Raw genomic sequence first — 22,631 nt, 5'->3', positions numbered from 1 at the left:
AAAGAGAACCTTCTCATTTTTGTAATTGCTTTATCATTCCAAGGGGATTCTGGTGCATGGCTCATCCAACCCCTCTTTGTAATGCCCTCTATATTCCGCCTCTTAATCAAAGGACACTTTGCCTAAGAATGCATTTACAGAAAATTGAGATACACATTCTGTATGGATGAAGGCAACTGTGTCATCTACATTTTCCACAATTCAGCCATGCCCTTTGTTCTTGGACATGATAGAAAATCTGTTTACACTCTCAATTGGAAAGCCAGCATGAGTTAGACCAGATGGCTGTTGACCTTCAGGCAATAGAGAATGGGAGAGATTCCCAACTGTTCTCATTACTCTGGGCAGTGACCTCCTTTGGAGCAACAGCCGCAAGAAGCTGACACCTAGAAAACTTACTTTCTCCTTGAACACTAGACACATTACTGGTTGTGTATTGAGATCTCTAGTTACCTAATCTTCATGGTGTCAATGTCCTATGTCTGTGTTTATATATATTACTCTTTATTCAATGAAGTCAGGCTGCTGGTGTTCTAAATGTCTTGATAAGAGAAGACAGCTGAGTTCAGATGTCTGATGATGTTAGCAAAGTTTTCCCAATTTTTATATCCCTGCGCACAACACAGTAAATAGATCACAGTATATATTCAATGTGTGTGTGTTTTATTGAATGATTAAAAGATAAATGAATGCTAGCCACCATACTTTTACATTATCTGTAAGATATTTTCAGAAAATGTACATATACAGAAACATAATACGTTGTAAGCACCTATCTTAATTGTTTCCCAGTAACACCAGTAAGATAGGTTCTGTTATTATTCTTTTTTGCTAGATGAAAATTTTAGTGTTATTAACTAGTGAGTGGAAGAAATGGAACTGGATCAAGTCTATCTGATCAAATCTGATGCTCAAATGTTTAACTACAATGTTCTCTTATTTCCTTTTTGTTACCATAGGGAGATGACTAACTAGGGTTAAAATTATATCCCTAAAACCATGGAATAGTTTGCCTGTAAATTTTCTTTCAGAACCCATGGCTGCTTATTATTCATTTATTTACATAGTTTAAAATAATAAATGGCTATATGTGAGATATATCAGTATACTTGCTACAAGATTGAAAGAGCTGATGAATGCTGGACAGAGGTGGGGATAAAAGTATTTTCCTCTTCTATTTCTATCAGGTTGCCTTTTAGATCTGATGTGATCTGACATCTCCCCCCAGGACATCTGAGTGTGCCGAGTTATCAGTTCTCTGTCTATTTCCTACTGTCTAGCCAAGAGAAAACTGACATCTTGCTGGGCTGGGTCTCTAGCTATCTATACTGCATATATTAAATAAATAAAACTGAAAGAACTAGGTCATTGGAGCAAATGTACGCATTTATTGAGCCATAGATGAAGGGATATCTAAAATGTGTCCCCCATTATGGAATGTATCTGAATCCAGTGTTATGTCACATATTGGGTGAAACCACAGACAGAACAGCCCTTGTCACCCACACAGCCATACAAATATAGCTTCTTGGCAAACTGCATTCACACACAAGATGGCAGTAAGTACAATTTTGTTTCTATGTTGATCTTAAAACCATCCCCTTTCTTTACATCTTAGTGCCATAATTATATCACCTGGCTCAGCACAAGCAACTGTCCCTTAGTAGGTAGACAGAGTGGGATGGACCTCTATTATGAAGAGAGAGAAAATCCCATGTGGCCAGGTCTTAGTGGGACTGAGGGAGTGAGGGAGTGGCCTATGGCTGTTTCTCCTCATCGTTCAAAAACGATTAACACCATAGTTTGCTCACTGGGCACATTTGGGCTGGTGGCCCCAAGTCAGAATGAGTAAAAATGTCCATTTTACTCCCACGCCCATCTTTCTCCCCTCCATAGCAGCACCTCACAAAGCTAAGAACTTTCCTCCTCACACTGTGTCTCCTTTCCCCTAGTACCACTTATCCATTCCAAGAATGTCAGTTAACAAGTATTTACCAGTGTAAGGGAAAGATCTTTTTTTTTTTTTTTAATTTTGCAACACATTCAGAAGAAAACCATTATAAATCTTTAAGGGCTTAGTTTTTTTAATCTTAGGAAAAGTGTAATTGGGCAGAAGGTTATTTACTAGGTACTTTTGAAAAGACCAAATAATAGCTTTTCAGCATATCCTACATTAAGCAGCATCAAAAAGATGCATGAAAATAGTATCTGACAATGACGTGGTAACTATGTGTATACATGGTTATAGCATTTTAATGCATCTGCCTGCATTCTAGACTCCATTCACAAAATCATTCTGACATACTTAGGGATATTTTTACTTGAATTTATATTTATTATTTGGCACAAACCTAGTCATTCCACAATCATCACTTTAAAACTAACAGAATTGATAAGAAACCACGTTGGATTTGAAAGAAATTATTCAATCAATATCTGAGATACTAAAATACATCCCAACTTTTAAAAGTATTCCTCTTGTTACATTGCTAAGAAAACTCCCTTCACAATTCATACATCTCATATTCTCATTTCTAAAAATGTGTAAAGACAGAGCTTTTCGTCTCTGAAATAAAATAGTTGTTTGCAATGCTGGCTTGCAGGGAAGAAAAATGCCCTCTGTCCTCTTTTGGCTTAAATCCAATCAAAATAATAATAGATTTCAAGGGTCAACTCTTAAATATTGGCTTGAGCTGCTTGGAATGTTGGGAAGAATTTTGAGGCTCTATCCAGGCACAGAGTAAAAGGTGTTATTACCAATTAGTGATGTCTGCCTTGGGAGCACAAGTGAGGAAGTAGATTCCCTATGCCATATATTTGTCATCTCTGCTTTAAGGTTTCTTAAATATAATCACTTTTATTGAGTCGAACCGTATGAAAAAAATAGTTGCACACAAGTGAGATTCAATGCTTTGTGGTTTGGGGGCATCACATTTTGAAGATATTTAAATTTTGTTTTTGCTATATGGTACAAAATATAAGCCATGACAGAAATCTCATCAGCTTAATAGTAACTTTTGTATTGCACTTTCGGTTACAAAGCACAAGCAACTTTTCATAGATATGATCTCATATGTGCTTGGACAAACCTGTGAAGTAGGCATTACCTTTTCCTTATTTATATATGTTTGCACTAAGACACTGAAGAGTTTCAATAACTTTTCCAAATTGTACCCAGGATGAAAATGCTTGCCTCAGAAAAGTAGCATAGTGAGGTTTTTGGGGAATATCCAAATAAAATTCTGAGAGGAATATATTCTCTCATTATGAGAGTTCTTTTTTTTTTAAAGATCTTATTTATTTATTTATTTATTTGAGAGAGAGAGAATGAGAGAGAGAGAGAGTATGAAAGGGGGGAGGGTCAGAGGGAGAAGCAGACTCCCCGCTGAGCAGGGAGCCCGATGTGGGACTCGATCCCGGGACTCCAGGATCATGACCTGAGCCGAAGGCAGATGCTTAACCGACTGAGCCCCCAGGTGACCTCATTATGAGAGTTCTAAAATCAGTCTGAGAGGATGCACTCTGGACTGTCCAGGACACAGTTGATACGTGATTGCTCCACTACACAGCCCAGCCAAATCAAACTGCTTATTAATTCCATAACAAAAAAAGTGGATAATTTTCTATATCTGTTCCTTTGTATACATGTCCCCTGTTCATTTTTATCATCTGGGTATGTCTTACCTCTCTTTCAAGACTGCTCAAGCATTAACTTCTTTTGAATGTCTTACTTTTTCTTCCCAGAACTGGAATGAGGTGCCATTTTTCTATACATCAACCAACTAGGGAATGTTCTACCACAACTTCACACCAGGAAGTTTTGACTTGGAGTCTTCACACAAAGATATACCTGAATACATTCTTTTTTACCTCTCTTAAGAACTCCTCTTTTCCTACCTCTATGTGGTAAGTGGACTCTAGAAGGACCCAGTTCCTAGAGGCCATTCAGAAAACCTCTCTCTCTTCTACTCCACAGAGTGGGATGGGTTTTTAGACAAAAAGTATTCTTCTCTCTTTCTTTTCATCTCCCTCACTCCTTCTCTACTAACAGAGACTAGCTCCAAGATTCAGAACATGGAGATAAGATCTCTTTACTAAAAATCCCCACATGAATCAGGCTCAAGAAATACCCTCCAATCCAATTTTCGTGGAAGCTCTTTGTTAGATTATTAGATACATGCAAAGCCATGAAAAGTTACCTTGATACTTATTCTGCTATGTTTCTTGTGGGGATAATTCCTCTAAAAGGGATTATTGACATGGAAGGATTTAGGCATTCCAGACTCCTTGGCTATAATAGTGTCTAATAACAATAAACCCCACAACTATAATACTCCTTATATAAATTTCTATTATTGCATTTACGAATTAATATGAATAATGTATACTTTGTGACTCAAAACCCACTAAATACTTTTTCTTCAGCATTATGTTTTTAGGATCTCATTCACTTTTTTGATTCAATCAATTATTTGATTCAGTCATTTTCTATATGCCACCTCTATCAATACAGCTTAAAGTCTTATCAAAATCTTTGAACCCATTCACTGGAATGTATAAAGATATTTCCCCTGTAGTTTTGAAGCAGTGTAATAATAATCACATGTTTACTGGAAGGATCACTATGAACAACTACTACTAACTATTGTCATGAATTTTGTTTTATTGCTATTATCATGATGTATAGTAAAACACTAGTGCTTACATTAGAGCTGAAGGGCCAAGATATCAAGTCATTCCTATCATTATATCCTTTCCTTTTATTAAATGCCTTCAGAATCATCTGCCTTTGCAATATATATGTATGTGTGTATATATATATGTATATATTTATATATGTATATATGGGTACATGTGTATGTGTGTATATAAAAATATATAATATATAAATGTATAAATATATGTGTGTATATATATGTGTGTGTATATATATATATATATAAAGAGAGAGAACTTAGGTAGGATTCACCACACTTTTACACTGCTTGTTTGCAGATTATTTTTAAATGACTAGAAAAGCAAGAAAGAGTAATATTGTGAGGGATACATCAAGATTGAGAACATTTAAGTGTCTGTGCTAATACACAACAAATATAGTTCACTATAGGTAAATGCAAAATAATGAGCTTTTGAGTAAAGAATTTAAAATTGGAAATATCTGGGGCACCTGGGTGGCTCAGTCGTTAAGCGTCTGCCTTCGGCTCAGGTCATGATGCCAGAGTCCTGGGATCGAGCCCCACATCGGGCTCCCTGCTCTGCGGGGAGCCTGCTTCTCCCTCACCCTCTGCTTGCCTCTCTGCCTACTTGTGCTCTCCCTCTCTCTCTCTTTGTCAAATAAATAAAGAAAATCTTTTAAAAAAAATAAAATAAAATAAAATTGGAAATATCTGCTTAATGGAAAGGTGCTGCCCCATACTGATTAGAAACACATTTGAGCTGTTGTTGCAAAATTGTATCCATTTAGCCTTTAGCCCAACATGGAATTGTGGAGAAATACCGAGTAAAATTACTAAAGAACAAAAAAAAAAGTATTGTAAATCAAAGGTAGAATTACTGTAATAAAGAGTAAGTATACATTTGCTCATAGAAAATACAGAGTATGCGTCACCTCATTTTTAAATCAAGATATCAAAATAATTGAAATGGGCCACTTACTGAGTCCAAAATAGCTCTGAAGTTCAACACAAGTTCTATGAAACAGAAAGACAAAATTACCTCAAGGAATGGTAAAGTAATTACAATAGATACAAACTGAAAAGTAAAGAGACTCAGTGTTTAAATATTAGAAAAAGAGGAAAAAAGTGTAAAATTTATTTCACAAAATTGGCATAGAGGTGGCATATAGAAAATGACTGAATCAAATAATTGATTGAATCAAAAAAGTGAATGAGATCGTAAAAACATAATGCTGAAGAAAAAGTATTTAGTGGGTTTTGAGTCACAAAGTATACATTATTCATATTAATTACAATCATTGTAAATATGAATGTTTTTAAAATATGGGGCACCTGGGTGATGCAGTTGGCTAAGCATCTGACTCTTGGTTTTGGCTCAGGTCAAAATCTTGAGATTGAGCTCCAAATAGGGCTCCATGCTCAGTGCGGAGTCAGCTTAAGGCTGTCTCTCCCTCTCCCTCGGCCCCTCCCCATGGCACGAGCTCCCTCTCTTTCTCTCTCTCTCGAATAAATAAGTAAATCTTTTAAAAAAATAAAAATAAATAAAAGTGAAAAAATCTTGAACCAAGATGGTGAGCGAAACAAAGATACAAAACAAAATACACTGATATATTTAGTGATATAATTTATATATATTTATATGGTTTACATTAATATTAATATAAGTTACTTCCATAGATGAAGTGAGCTGTCTTGCTAACCCCAACTATCAGTTGTGTACTGGTTTATTGAGAAAGTCTTTACCCAAGTTACAAATGCGTTGCCTCAAGTATAGAGTCTAAATTTGCAAATTTTGCTTAATCTGCATCCAAATAAAGAAAATATAAGAGTTTTATAAGACTTCTGTCTCAAAGAGAAAAGCCTAATGTCTTACTTTGTGACTAGAAGCATTGAGCAAAATTACTTTTATTTTATTTTATTATGTTATGTTAGTCACCATACATTACATCATTAGTTTTCTTTTTATGTTATGTTAATCACCATACATTACATCATTAGTTTTTGATGTAGTGTTCCATGATTCATTGTTTGCGTGTAACACCCAGTGCTCCACGCAATATGTGCCCTCCTTAATACCCACCACCGGGCTCACCCATCCCCCCTCTCCCCTCACTTCTAGAACCCTCAGTTTGTTTCTCAGAGTCCATACTCTCTCATGGTTCATCTCCCTCTCTGATTCCCCACCTTCATTTTTCCCTTCCTACTATCTTTTTTTTTTTTTTTAACACATAATGTATTTTGATTCACAAAAGAAGAGAAAGCTTCCTTAGCAAAAGGGTAGATCACAAGAGTCCCATTGTTGTATGTAGATAGTTACTATAATTTTTACGTTCAGGAAAAGAATGGGTGACTGAATTAAAAGATTCCAATGTAAAAACAAACACAGATTTTCATCAATAAATTCGGAAATTTTTTCATTTTCTAAATTATTTTTGTAATCTCCTGAGATCTCATCAGAATTTTCATTCTATCCATTAGTCTTTATACCTAGATCAAAATACTTCACATATATTATATCTATAGAAGCTTGTCTAACTACTTAGCAGGCTATGAAACTTCACTTTCCCCAAAATATTTTCCATAACTAATAAATTTTTCTTTGATGCCGTTGTTGTTCTTTAGATAAATTTCCATTGTTTGCTATCATTGATTACCACAATATAACATTATGGACATTAATGAAGAACCCCAAATATATATCCACATACAGCGTGAGATAAGAGTACCCAAAATGTCTGGATGTTTGAAGAAAGATCCCGGACTTCAGTTTCACTTATATTGATTCAGTGATTTTTTTTCCCCACCCCCTATTTTGTGCAAAGCTCTCTGATTTCTAAAATGTGCCCCTAAAAGTCCACAAAATGGATAGTTCTAACTCAAATCATCAAAAGTGGCCAGCTTCATGTCCTTTGCTATGGGGGTTATCATGCCCTCTTCAGTGCACAAAGTATTTCTCTAGAGGAGTTTCTGGGACTGTTTATCTGGCTTGTGTGACTGTGAAGTCGAGGGCAGTTGAGGCTGAGGAAGTCATTGGCTAGAGTAACCTACAAAAATCAGCCATGATATGGTAGATTAGGCCCAAACATAATGTCCCAGAGCTTGCACCCCACTTCCGTCTGCTCCTCAGAGTCTGCACGTTCAGAACACAGTCTGGACAGAAGGAGCATCTCCATCTGCTTCTCAGACTGAATCCTAAAGCAGCTGCTCAGTGCTCTTTTATGTTTATTATCTCTCTGAGCTCCTTAATCCTCCCATCATCTTTATGAGGCAGGCTATACTATTATCCTCAGGGTACAAATGGGTAAAGTTGGAGAAAATGAATCATCCGTGCCTGAAAAGCTGTGCTTATCTCCTCATGGGCTTCATCAGGGCCACCTTGCATTCGCTTTAATCTTGGGGGTGGGCTAGCCAAGGCCTCAGGGAGAAGGAAGAAATAGGAAAACTAAATCTATGTCTTGCTGAAAGGGAAGACTGGCAGGGACTTCACTCCAGAGTTATCTCTTTTCCCTTACAAGTATATGACCTTGACTAACTCTCAAGGCATCTCTCTAACCTTAGATAGAGGGGTAGAATGAGAACCCCCACTGATTCTCCTCCTGACATTTTTTTCTAAATCCTCCGTACAAAGGGAATATTGTATTCACTTTCTAAACTGCCAAATAATTAACTAGGGATTTGAAAAACTCAACCTGGCCAGTATCAATCCCCCCAAAGACTCTAACTCAATGTCAGTGTTTGGTTAACATCCATTGCCTTTATTCATTCATTCAACAAATGTTTACCCAGCACCTAGTGTGTCTCCTATGCTGTGTTTGACATCAAGGATCTATAAAAGGGATACATTTTCTGCATGCAGGACATTTTATTTCCTATTAGATAAAATAACTAATAAATGTGATATGACAAATTTCATGATCAAGATAAGCACAAGATATAATGGGAATGTAGAAGAATGAAACTTACTCAAACAGAAAAAGGTCAGGGAAGGACTTTCAGTAGTTTTGAAGGGTGAGGTAGGGTTGGTAGAGGGAGAGGCATGTGTAAAGGAACAAAGCTGTAGGAAAGGTGCTGGTACACTATTATGACTGGAGGAACATTAATAGAATCCCAAGAGAAGATGAAAGTAGAAAAGAAGACAGGAGCCCTGATATGAAATATGAATTTTATCCTGAGGGCAGTGGAAAGCCATTGAAGGATTTAAAAAGGGTATACGTTTGATAAAGATCACTCTGACAAGCAATGTGGAGAATGGGTGGGAAGAAGGGCGATCTCACACATGAAGGAGTAACTGACACAGCTATGATAGAATTAGAAACTTGCAGTCTCCACCACTGCCCGTGAAAATTATTTGTAAGATAGAGAAAAGGTGATTTTCCTGTCTCTTTTAGAACCATGCAAACCAGTCTTGATAACTGAGTTGCATATTAGCCATATCTGATTATACTTCATGTCATATCTTTCCTCCAGGTCAAATGCAAGTTCGAAGTGAGAATGTGCTCTGGCTTCTGGATGCCCTTGTATCCAATTGTAATAGTGTTTATATGTTTACCAAGAAGAAATATATGTTTCCTTTAAAAAAATTACTTGTAACTAGAGACAAAAACCATCAACCTCTGTAAGGAGAGAAATCTGATAGGGAGGTCATTAGATACCTTGTGCATATTCAGCCAGGTATTGAACCTTTATTTGCATATGATTGGACATTTAAAAAATACCTTGTGGCCATAGCATTCCAGCACAATTTGATATGGGAATGAAAACGTATTTTAGTCTGTAAGAAAGCCCAAGGCACTGTGGAAGGTATCTTGTTCCCTGTTCTCTAGGTTAAAATTTATCATTTGTAAATGGAAAAATCGATTCTACCCATGGTCTGAGATTTTGAACTCCAGTTTATTAAGACAATGTCTGACATAATGTGTTCTCTGCATTTTGCAGGTGAGCAGTGAAGATTCAGAGAGATTAAGTGATTTGCTAAGGGTCGCATAATAAGGACATCTGTGTAAAGGAAGATCTGAGTCTCTAGCTATGTGCTTTTTTCCATATCAAATGCTTTATTTGCAAGTTGCTTTATATTTTACAAAATGCTTCCAGTACATTTTATGTGATCCATTTTATAGATGTGAAAACTGAGTACAAGAGCTATAAAGCTATTACATCACTTACAGGTATAAAGCTAAGAAGTACTCGGCACAGCAGTGAAACTCATCTTCATAAAAGAGAGTCCGCCTCCTTCCCCCCACATCTTGTTCCTAGAATATATTCTATAGAAAATAAAGCTGGGAAATTTCTTGAAAGTGGACTGAGAGAAAGGGAAGGACAGAGAGCTCAAGCATTTTGACTTTTCTCCCTTTGTGATTCATTCTTGAGACCTACACCCACACATAAAATCTTTCTTCTACAGGTAGCCAATGAAGAGCCCTCTTGTATTAAACTTTACAGAAAAGTGAGGGTTGAAACATCGAACACAGAAAATTTTAGCAGTAGCTCTTTTTTTTTTTTTAAAGATTTTATTTATTTATTTGACAGAGAAAGACACAGTGAGAGAGGGAACACAAGCAGGGGGAGTGGGAGAGGGAGAAGCAGGCTTCCCGCTGAGCAGGGAGCCTGATGCTGGGCTGGATCCCAGCACCCTGAGATCATGACCTGAGCCGAAGGCAAACACTTAATGACTGACCCACCCAGGCATCCCAGCAGTAGCTCTTGATATTTGTGTTTTATATGAACAATTAGAATCCCATGTAGGTAAGAGAATTCACACACACAGACACATACACCAACTATATATTATGTTATTATTACCAAAAATCCAAAAAGGTGAAAAGAACCAAGATTCCTATAAATTCCATTAGTTAGCTGTTTATATACTGCAAACATAAGCTGTGCAACACTAAGAAATAAAAGTCTTAGTCTTCCTGGTTTTTTCTCTAATGGCTAAATAAATTTAATTATCTATTTGATGACTGAATAACTAAACTTTCTAGTGCACATTAATGGGAAAATGCACGCTAAGTTAAAATGATAATTATAAAACAAAAAACTGCAGTGACATTAAAGCATCCCCAGTAACTTTATCAATTTATAAAATGTCTAAAATATTAAAAATAAAATAGAGGTACATCGGTGCTAGGGCTGCTTCTGGCTCTTATTAACTTGTTACCTTAGGCTAGTCTCCTCACATGCTCTTTATCTATTAAAAGTAGACGGTTATTTCTTCCCATTTCTACCTCATGTGTTATTTTAATATGTGATAGGGTTTATGTAAAAAGTGTTTTGAAAATTATGTAATGCCACAGTATGATACGTTCTTATTAGAGCTATCATTTATTTATTTAGATGGAACCACTATGTACAATGTGATTTTTTCCAAGGGATAAAAATTTGATTAAAAAGAGCATAAAAAATGCTAAGAATTTTCATCAGATTGATAATGACTGTGAGTCAGGGTGTAGGTACATTAATGCAGTAGCAGAGATCGTCCATTAAAAAAAAAAGGAGAAACAACTTCTTGTTTCTGATATTTCTATATGGAAAGATGTTTATATCATACATGTAGCGTCCCTTGCTTTATAGTTCCTTGATCTTTTCCATTCTAAAGACCTTCAAGTACTCCATGACGGCAACCTACTGAAATATCATCGTTACCCTACACAGCTTAGCTTCTGAGATCTTAATCTCCAAAAGTTCCCTCTTTTACCATAACTTTCCTTCATCAAACCCTCATTTTCTCTCAGGCTTACCCACCTGTGTTCTAATGTCACCAAGGCCACCAGATCCTTGAGGCTTTCATTCCTAGTCAATCAGTTTCTTCTACTTCACTATTAAGCAATGAGCCCAGGGTCTATCTCTAAAATCACTCCCCATTGCTCTCAATCCTTTTGCTCCTTTTTCTTTCTGTCCTAATGATCCAGCACATCCCAATGTTGGATAAAAACAGCGATCCTGCTCTGTAGGTACAAGTGAACAGCACTATCCTTATATTGCTGCTGGACAACGTAGCCATATAGTTACAGTTTGATACCACAAATAATATTGACCTAAATGGCTCACTGAAAGAGCCAAGACTATTCTCAGTCTCTGGACTTGATTGAACCTCATCTTACAGACACTATATATTACTAGAGTATAACATTTGTCACATTATGATCTACACCAAGATAGCTCTTTTATACACTACTTCTGTGCTAATACCAAAAGCTTTATTTCAAATACAGCTACCTTCATGTACCTCAAAGAGCTGCTTCAGGCCCTGCTCCTCATGATCCTCTTCTAAAACTTCCTCTGCCACTATCCTCTGGCTTTGCCATCTTTGTCTGCTTTGGCTTTACACCTCTCTTTCTGCCTAATTCTATTGATGAGCTGTTGAATAGCTTTCCTGGTTAGCGAGACAATGCCTTGAACCAACATCCAAGAACTCAATATCTCGCTCTTGAATCAGACTATAGACTTTCACAAAGATGGGAAACTCAAGCCTCAGTTTGCCTGGGAGGGATGATCAGACAGACGTATTTATTATGACTACTTCTTTGTACATCTATCTCATCTAGCAGACAGTGAAGCACTTAAGACCAAGGACTGTAGTTGAAGGAGTTCAAGACTTCAAGAGTTAAAGAAAGAGCCTAAAGTAGTGTCTTCCGTGGACAGCTTGCATTACAGTCACCTGGGATTTTTAAAAATGTATCTTTTCCTGGACCTGACCCAATACTCATCATATTGCCACATGATTCTTTTGCACCATTTGAGAAGCTCTGCTCTAAAGAGACATGTATAACTGTAATGAGAAATTTAAGTGCCCTAGAGGCAACAAGCAAGCTATACAAAAGTAGAACAAAATGTGGGTCCTGTGTTAGGCTAAAAAACTCCTACTATTCACTTCTGGAAAACTGTTTTCCCTTCAACAAGGTGCATCCAGGGTTAACAAACTTTTAAATTTTCTGGTGCCAGAAACCTAGATTTTTATGTAAAATCTGCTGATTCTTATACAATGGCAAATAACTCACAATTAAATTTAAACAAACAAAAACCAAACCAAACCAAACCAAAACAAAAATGCTTTGAACTACAGAACATGTGTCTATAGTCAATTTGTAATTCTTACTTTAGAGCAACCCAAACAAATATAACTGAAAGACACATATTTGAGGACCAAAAAAACTAGAAAACAAGTATTTGAGGACCAAGTGAGGAAGGGGGGACACCGTTGAAACTGTCTACAAAGAAAGAGAAGAATGAGGAAGAGGTCAAGAGAAGAGAGGATTACAAATGAGGGCTGGGCTGCCGTGTCAGAAGGCGTGGAGAGGCCAAGCAGGACAAGACTGATAATAGACAATTGGCAATTAGGAGGTCAGTGGTGACTTTGGAGAAAACACTTTCAGAGTGGTAGGGCAGAATCCAGATCATAATGAGATGAGAATGAGTGGGATTAAAAAGGGGTGGGGAAAGGAGAGGAAAGAGGGGGGAGAGAGAGAAAGAGAGAGATCAAGTGTAGATTATTCTTTCCAGACGTTTAACAATAAAGTTAAGGAGGGCGATAACATAGTACATCAAGAGAGGAAGACAATGCAAAGAAAACTGCTTTGAACATATTTTTATAGAAATACAACACATACAGAAACATGCATAAATCCTAAGTAAATTCTTCCAAACATACACTTCTGTGGCCATCACCAGGGTGTAGACACAGAATATTAGAATATTACCAGCCCCACAGAATCCTTCCTTCTGCCCTCTCAACCATGTCTCTTTTCTTCATCACCAAGAGTAAATGCTATCCTGACTTCTGATAACACAAGTTAGTGTGGCCTTTTGCGAACTTTGTATAAATGGAATAGTAGAGTATAATCTTAAGAGTTTGCTTGAATGTGCGTGGGTGGCTTGGTCAGTTAAGTGTCTGCCTTCAGCTCAGGTCGTGATCCCAAGGTCCTGGGGTCGGGCTTCCTGCTCCCTGCTGAGCAGGGAGCCTGCTTCCCCTTCTCCCTCTGTCCTCCTCTGCCCCCGACCACTCATGCCTTCGTGCTCTCTCTCTCTCTCTCTCAAATAAATAAATAAATAAATAAAATCTTTTTAAAAGATGAAGACCTTGTTAAAATCACATATTCTAATAATTTATCTACGGATTTTTAAATTTTCTACATAAACAATCAGGTCGTTTCAGAATCTTGAGAGTTTTATTTCTTTGTTTCTAATTCTTGTCCTAATAGGACTTTTCTTTCTTCTTCAAACTAAAACTTCCATACAATGTTGAAAAGAAGGATGATAATGGTCATTCTTCCCTTGGTTCTGATCTTGCAGGGAAAACCTTCAACATTTCATCATTGATTATGCTTAGATTATTGATTTTTAACTTTTCCTTCCTTTTTGTAAATAAATTTACAAGACTTCAAGAGTTTGATATCTTTTGATATAAAATAACTCAAAATATTTTTAAAATTTCCATTCTATTTTCTCTTTTAACCCACTAGTAATATAGAAGAATTTAACATTTCCAAAATATAGGGATTTTCTAGTTACTTTATTTATTTTTGATTTCAGTGTGATCAGAGAGCATACTATTATAATTTTTGAAATATGTTGATCTCAAGTATGATCTCAATTTGGTGCTCATATAACTTGAAGCCACATTATTAGTTACATGTTAATTTAGAATTGTCACGTTTCCAATGAATCAAATCTTTTGTTATTGTAAAGGGTTATAAGGCATTATTATTTATACTATCAATATTCATTTATATTGCACAGGTCATTTTGTCCTTTATTTCTTCCTGCACCTCCAAATATTCATTTTAAATTATCTTCCTTTTGCCTGAAGAATTTTCTTTGGACTGCATATCCTGGTGAAAAATTCTCCTAGGTTTTCTTCATCTGACAAGGTTTTTATATCACCTTTATTTTTTTAAGGACATATGCGTTGTGTATAGAATTTGAAGTTAGAAATTACTGTCTTTTAGCACATTGAGGGTAGCATTACTTTGTCTCTTGGCTTTTATTTTTTATGTTGAGCAATTGACAATCTGCCTGATTGTGGCTCTTTTTAAAGTAATGCGTCATTTTATCTTTGGATGTTGGTAAGATACTTGTCCTCATGTTTGGTTTTCAGAAATGTTCTGTTGTGTACCTAATGGTGATTTTCTTTGCCTCAATCCAGTTTGCCTCAGTAGAATTCACAGGGCTTCTTGAATTTATTAGCTTGAATTTAGCTGTTGAATTAGCTTCTTTCCTCAGCTTTAGAAAATGTTCAGTCATTATCCTTTAAAGATCTTTATGTGGAGATTTCAGTTACATGTATGTACATCGTTTTTGCTCTATGTCTATGCCTTTTACGTTTTCTTTCTTTTTGTGTTCTCCATCCTTTTGTCATTCTCTGTTCCATTGTGGCTATTTTCTTCTGTCCTATCTTCGAACTCACTAATTTCCTCTTCAGTTATGTCTTTTCTGCTATGATTCCTAATTATTGAATCCTTAATTTTGATTCAAGAATTGCTCAGTTTCAAAATTTCAATTTGTTTCCTATATATTATTTTCAGTTCTAGGTAAAATTCTCAAAGTTGTTTTCATTTCATTGATCATATTAGGCATAATTAGCTTAAAGTCATTGTCTAATAATTTAAAAAATCTCCTGTGGATCTTCTTCTGTTATTTGGGGCATTTTCTTTTAATTTTTCATCAACTTTTTTGGTTTCTTCACTTGCCTGGTTATTTTTGACTGAGTGCTGGCCATGCTATCTGAAAAATAATAGAGATAATTTAAAACCTGACTTATTTTATCATCCACCAGAGCAGATTTACCTGTATTTCTAGTAAGTGACCAGGAACGTTAGCAAACTCAGATCATCTTAAAGCAACCAGGGTATCAGATTATCCCAAAGCTGGTTTTTGGTTCCTGTAAGGGCAGATTTATTTCTAGCTTAACCTTACTCCTAGAATATTAACCTTTGATTTTCAGTCTAAAACGTGGGTGATTTGCAATGGTTCAAGTAAGAAATGATGGTGCCTTGGACAAATGTGGTAATAGTAGACTTAGTTAATAGTGGTCAGATTCAAAATATATTTTGTAGATTGAGACAATAGGATTTTCTGGTGGTTTAGATATGGGAAGAGATGAAAAATTACCCCTAAGTCTCTGACATGAGTGATCAAACATAAGATACCGAGATAAATAAGAATGACAAAAGCTTTTTTGGTGGATAAATATAAGGAATTTTATTTCCACATGGAGTGCACACAATCTTTTCCTCTGCAAGGTACCTCTGGAGCATAAGTCTAGAATACCATTCAGATGGTGGCTGCAAGATTGGCTGCAGTTTTAAAATTTGAAAACTCACCCAGAAGTCACAGTATTTTCTTTTTTATTTAAAATTCCTGCTAATTCAATGGAGTTTATTGACAAAGGGAAGAGACATTCCATTTTGTATGCTTATTATGTACCAGGTCACAACTCTAAGAAGTTTACCATGCATTATTTCACTATGAGTTGTGTTCTAGTATTCTCACAATATTATACAATCATCCCATTTTAGGGAATGAATAAACAACAAAGGCTTAGAGAAGTGAAGTAATTTGTCCAAAGTCACATAGTATATTGGTTAGGAAGGCAGATTTGAAGTGAGGTCTATGGGGCTCCAAAGCTTGCGCACTTGTTCAGTTCATTACACTAGCTCTGATACTTTGTAGACCAAGGAAAATGTAAGCTAAAGAGCCTGGAAAAATGATGAGGAAGGAATGTGGAAAATAGTTTCTTTTGCATTCATCAAAATCTAAGAGAGTCTTTCCTGAAATATTTCCTTCGTTTTTCTCTCTACTGGTATGGTTGGAACCATCTTAGAGATAGTTGGTGACCTGAGCCTAAACTAATGTGTTTCTGTTGAATGGTAGAGCTCCAGGCTTCCATGACCTCTGTCTCCTGTGATCACCTGATGGGCAATCGTAGATTTGCTCTTGGACCAAATATAGTTCTGAGCACAGGGGTGGAACTAACAGAATATTTGCAGATGGGTGTAAACAAACAAACAAAAACATAGTCTTTAGTGTGGCTTTGAAGGCCTATGTGCCACCCGTCTCCCCGCCCTCAAGCTTTCATCCATCTTCTTGACCTTCTCAGCCACTCCATTCCAACCCCTCTCTTACATGGAAAAAAAAAAAGTGTTTTATTTTGAACATGTTAAATCTGAGATACTTATGATATATCCGTTACTTACCATGCAAATACACTGGGACAATAGAATGTCTTTATCATCATATCTACTCCAGGATATATCTGTTCACAATCCAATCATGAAGAACCACTTCTAACTTAGACTTCTAAAGGTCCTTCTTGCTCTACTGATCACTAAGACTCAAATCATGGCACCACTGGCATGACCTGATGTATATATTCCTCTCTGAGAAGACTATTCACTCATGTCTTTTCAGTGTAACTTCTACTGCATTAGTTGTTATACTGCAGATACTATAAAAGGGATGGTAATACAGTTAACTCTTGAACAACATAGGTTTGACTGCATGGGTCCACTTATACACAGATTTTTTTCCCCATAAATACAGTACAGTACTGTAAATGTATTTTCTCTTCCTTATGATTTTCTTAATAACATTTTCTTTTCTCTAGCTTACTTTATTGTAAAAATATAGTATATAATATATATAACATACAAAATCTATTAATTGACTGTTGACGTTATCAGTATGTCTTCTGGTCAACAGTAGGCTATTAATAGTTAAGTTTTGGGGGAGTCAAAAGTTATATGTGGATTTTCAACTGCACAGGGGTTGCCACACCCATCTCTGATTATTCAAGAGTCAACTGTACATTCAAGACTGGGAATAGAAGGAAAAAACATTCTGACTTAGACTTTAGCCTATAGGTGCTCAAAACGTACAATAGAGGGTGAAGAAGTGTCAAGCTGGAGATCCAAGCACCATCTACCATTAAGCCCTGGAAACGTACCTTGCCTAGAGGCACCATCACAAGGTGCATCAAAGGGTAATGAATGACTACACATTTGAATTGACAGAACTGTGAAGTCATTTGTATGTTTTTATTTTTACAAACACAAATCCACAGGGTCTTGTATAACATTTCCTCTTAGAGTAACCTTTAAAAAGGTTATATTATTCCATTGTGGAGAATTATCTGAATAGACTTACCTGCCTTTAGGGACTGAGAGGAATACTTTGTCCAATTTAAATCAGTAGTACAAGTGTATGTATTACATCTTGAGATACATTTCTCACCGGCAACTAGTTCAGACAACTAGAGTGTTCAAAATATACAAAATTTAGTTTTCCAGAGCATTTGGAATATTTGCAGCATTGTCAAGAAAAATACCTGCTGAAGTCCCACATTAAGTACTGATTAACATTTAGAGTAACAATACCATTTGGTATTTCGGTTAGTATAGACATCTTTAAGAAAATAAAGGGTTTGAAAGACTAGAAAAATGGTAGTCAATCTCTTCATTACTAATTTGCTCCTTTTTCAAAAAGTGTGGAACTAAGAGGATGACTGATACCTATAAAAACATGGCAATTTTTTTTTAAAAGTTTTATTTATTTATTTGACAGAGAGAGAGACACACACACACAGCGAGAGAGGGAACACCAGCTGGGGGAGTGGGAGAGGGAGAAGCAGGCTTCCCGCGGAGCAGGGAGCCCGATGCGGGGCTGGATCCCAGGATCCCGGAATCATGCCCTGAGCCAAAGGCAGACGCTTAACAACTGAGCCACCCAGGGGCCGAGAACATGGTAAATTTGAGTCTTAAAAAGGAATAATAGAAAAATATCATGAATTTGACCGACTTTAGAGTAGACTTGCTTATAAATTCATTCAAGTTATAAAATAGCCCTCTTAAAATATACTGTTATGCTATTTTCCATATTTTAATGGGAATATTTATAATTATATTGGATTAAAATGTTATAAATTCAATTATAATGTTATTTATGACAACATATGACAAAATCACAGAGCTAAACTTTCTAGGGTTGCCCTTCTCCTCCTCACTTTTCACTACAATAGAACTAAGCTCAGTGTTCTTTTTATAGGGTCAAATAATATGTTCTCTATTTTGCTGTCTGCTTATTGTTTGTTGTTGTCATTTTTTTTTTGCTTTAAAAAGTTTGAAATATATTTATTGGATGACTGTATTAAGTGTAACTTCAAAGAATCATGGAGGAATTGGGTTTTCATGGGGTTTGCAAACAAACTAGGCTACTGTTCAGATTTAATCAAGATTGGGAAAATCTAAATATTTAATTGCTTGCTGGTGACATGAGTGAGGATTCTTAATTCAGCATCAGTGGGCATTTTTTCTGTGGCATAGAATAATCACATATATTTAATATCTTCTTAAAAAAAAGAAAAAAGTCTTCTTCCACTTTACCACCCTCTCTAATTTAGGGAAGAGGCCAACAATGGGTGGCAGAGTGATGATAAATCTTTCCCTAACCAATTTCCATCTGTGTAAATTAAGAAATATACAAAAATAATGGATAATGACTCCCTGAAATAAATTCACTGGAGCAGAGAGTAGATAAACAGGTATTTGTACTTTTTACCACAATCTACCATGTTAGTTATAGCTATACAACTAATATTTAAAAGAGATGTTACATTAGCAATTAGGTTTGGAAATCCTTAACTAGTATGATCAATTCAATACTAAAATTCTGTAAGACAAGGATTTTAATGAACGTGGTTTGAGTTACGTTTTATTTGAATCTATTACTATCAGATCTATTATTGAAAATGTTAAGTCACTTTTTTTTAAAAAAAATTTTTTTATTTTTTTTATTTTTAAAGATTTTATTTATTTATTTGAGAGAGAGAGAATGAGAGAGAGAAAGCACATGAGAGGGGGGAGGGTCAGAGGGAGAAGCAGACTCCCCGCCGAGCAGAGAGCCCGATGCGGGACTCGATCCCGGGACTCCAGGATCATGACCTGGGCCGAAGGCAGTGGCTTAACCAACTGAGCCACCCAGGCGCCCGAAAATGTTAAGTCACTTTTGAACATCCTCTGCTAGTTGTATTCTTTAAAATTGCTCCCTTTCTTGTCAACAATAGAGAAAATTTCCATGTTGAATAAAAAAGGGGGAAGAAATATTAATTTTTTCTTTCTAAACAAAGAAATCATAAAGAAATTATAGAAAAATTATAAAGATCATAATTATTCCTGTCCCAAAGATCACATTATAAGATGTTTATAAAGTAGCTTTCAATTCCTTCTTTCATGAGCTTCTATATGCTAGTGAGAACATATTAGAACGAGATAATCTGACATAAGGTAATACTGGCAATAGAATGAAACAATGGCTTTTGTCAAGGACACCTGGAATGAAAGGTAAAGAAGTTATATGAGATGAAATGAATTGTACCCATGCTGTAACATTCAATCTGAATCCTCTCCGGATGTTTTGATGAGAAACGGTAAAACGTATTGGATTATTTTACTACAGAAATGTAATTTAAAGGAGAGAGTAAGGGCAACAGACTAAGTAACAACCATACTTCTATCATTTGCTATAGATGCTGTATTATTTAACTCCCAGGCTTTTAAATGAACAATTTTCTACCTGCGATATGCTTGGAACAATTACTTCCTCATTCCATTGGTCAAAAGCCAGAAGAAAATTTTTTGCAGTAATTTGGGTTCATTTTTCTTAAAAGAATACGGACAAATTTAGAGAACTCAAAAACCCCAATGTTTTACATGGAAAGCATAAAAAGAAGATAGCGATTTCATGTCTATGTATGGGCGCCCCACATGCATGTGTGCAGGCCCACACGCACATGCACACACACGTACCCTGTGCTTGGTGCAAATATGGAACAGAACCCTGATCTTTTCTTTCTTTTTTTTTTTTTTAAGATTTTATTTATTTATTTGAGAGAGAGAATGAGAGACAGAGAGCATGAGAGGGAGGAAGGTCAGAGGGAAAAGCGGACTCCCTGCCGAGCAGGGAGCCCGATGCGGGACTCGATCCCGGGACTCCAGGATCATGACCTGAGCCAAAGACAGTCGCTTAACCAACTGAGCCACCCAGGCGCCCCACACTGATCTTTTCACTGTAAGAATTTCCTGAGCAGTACAGAGGCATGCCTCACAGAGGCATGAAACACACAACTCTTACTCTGTAAAGTGAATTTAATACTGTGTTTTTACTGCTATTCAATTAACCAAAATGCACTTGTAAGATTTTTTCAAATACTTCAGATACTCAAAATAAGAAGTGAAGGAGAATCAAATAAAGTAGAAAACTATCAATTATTTTCCTGTCAGTAAAATAGCACAGCACTTTCTAATAGAAATACAATACAGGATAATTTTAAATTTTAGTGTTACATAAAAAAAAAAAAAAGACAAATTGGGCGCCTGGGTGGCTCAGTTGGTTAAGCGACTGCCTTCGGCTCAGGTCATGATCCTGGAGTCCCGGGATCGAGTCCCACATCGGGCTCCCTGCTCGGCGGGGAGCCTGCTTCCCCCTCTGACCCTCCCCCATCTCGTGCTCTTTCTCTCTGTCTCATTCTCTCTCTCAAATAAATAAATAAAATCTTAAAAAAAAAAAAAAGACAAACTAAAAAGAAACAGGTGAAACATTACTAATATATTTTATTTAACCCAAGAGAGCCAAAATGTTTTCATTTCAACATATCGTCAATATAAAAATTCATTAATGAGATATTTTACATTTTTTTTTTCTTATTAAGTCTTCAAAATTCAGTGTGGATACTATGCTTACAGAACCTCCACTTTGGACCTGGTCCATTTCAAATGCTCCGTAGGCACATGAAGTTGTATGAAGATGATTGCTGATGCCCAATCTCTTTCCCAGACTCCTAACTCTTATCTCCAATTGCTACCATTCATTTCCAGCTATATATAATATACCATGACTGACAGTAATATTTGTCCTCCTCCTCTAATTTCATGGCTTCACTACTTAGAATCTCTACTTTGGTGGATAGCTTTATTATCCACACTCCCATCATTGATCAAATTAGAAATCTGAAGGATATATTCTATTTTTCCCTCTTCCTCATTCATCTTCAATTGAATAAGGTCAAAAACATCCTGAGTTTGCGCTCTTTTGTTTCTCCACTGTCTCAACATCATTCAAAGCCTTAAATATCATGTGCCTGGATTATTAAGGACTTCCTAACTCGTCTCTCTCCCATCCATCAACCCCCACTACTTCAAACCACCCTCTACATTGAAGGGAAACTGGTCTCTTGAGCATACGTACAATTAATTAGCTTTTTAAAAAATTAAAATTGAATTACATTGCTCTTTTAAGTAAAGATCTCATAAAGATTCTTTTGGCTATATTTTTATTAAAAAAAAACACGTGTCACATTTTCTCTATGAACTAATTATTAGAAATACAGCAGCAAACAGGACAAATTGTCTTCCTGTTTTCAAGGAGCTTAAATGAAGTGCCCATGAGATGCTCACTAGGACAAAAGGGAAGTTTTTAAATATATGACTCCCTGCTACATGTCCAGTTTTCCCTGAGCTAGTAAATACATGACTAAGTGAACTATAAGCTCCCCCACCCAAGGCTTTCAAAAAAAATAGTTTCATCAGAATTATTGGAAGGTTATTCAAACTTTATTTTTTCTTAGGTAACTAATGAGCACTCTAGTTTATCACTACACAAAGCTGAGATTTTATATAAACCTTTAAAGGGAAGAGCAATGGTTCTAACTTTAAACAAGAGTGTTATATACCATTTTCTGATAATATTTTGCCTATGAATTATAATAGTATTGATCTGTGATCTCTTTTATTTGTGTATTTGTTTCAGTTCCCTCATTTCTGCCTAGTTCTAAGCCCTATTCCTTGAACTGTTTCTTGCCTGTTTTCATTCCTATGGAAATCTACTAAAACTTACTTTTGGGTTATGAGAAATAAGACATCTTTTAGGGGACATATTCCACTCTATAAATCCATATGAATCACACTA

Source organism: Neomonachus schauinslandi, chromosome 4 (genome assembly GCF_002201575.2).
Source record: "Neomonachus schauinslandi chromosome 4, ASM220157v2, whole genome shotgun sequence".
Lineage (NCBI taxonomy): Eukaryota > Metazoa > Chordata > Mammalia > Carnivora > Phocidae > Neomonachus > Neomonachus schauinslandi.
Note: the sequence above shows the minus strand (reverse complement) of the source record.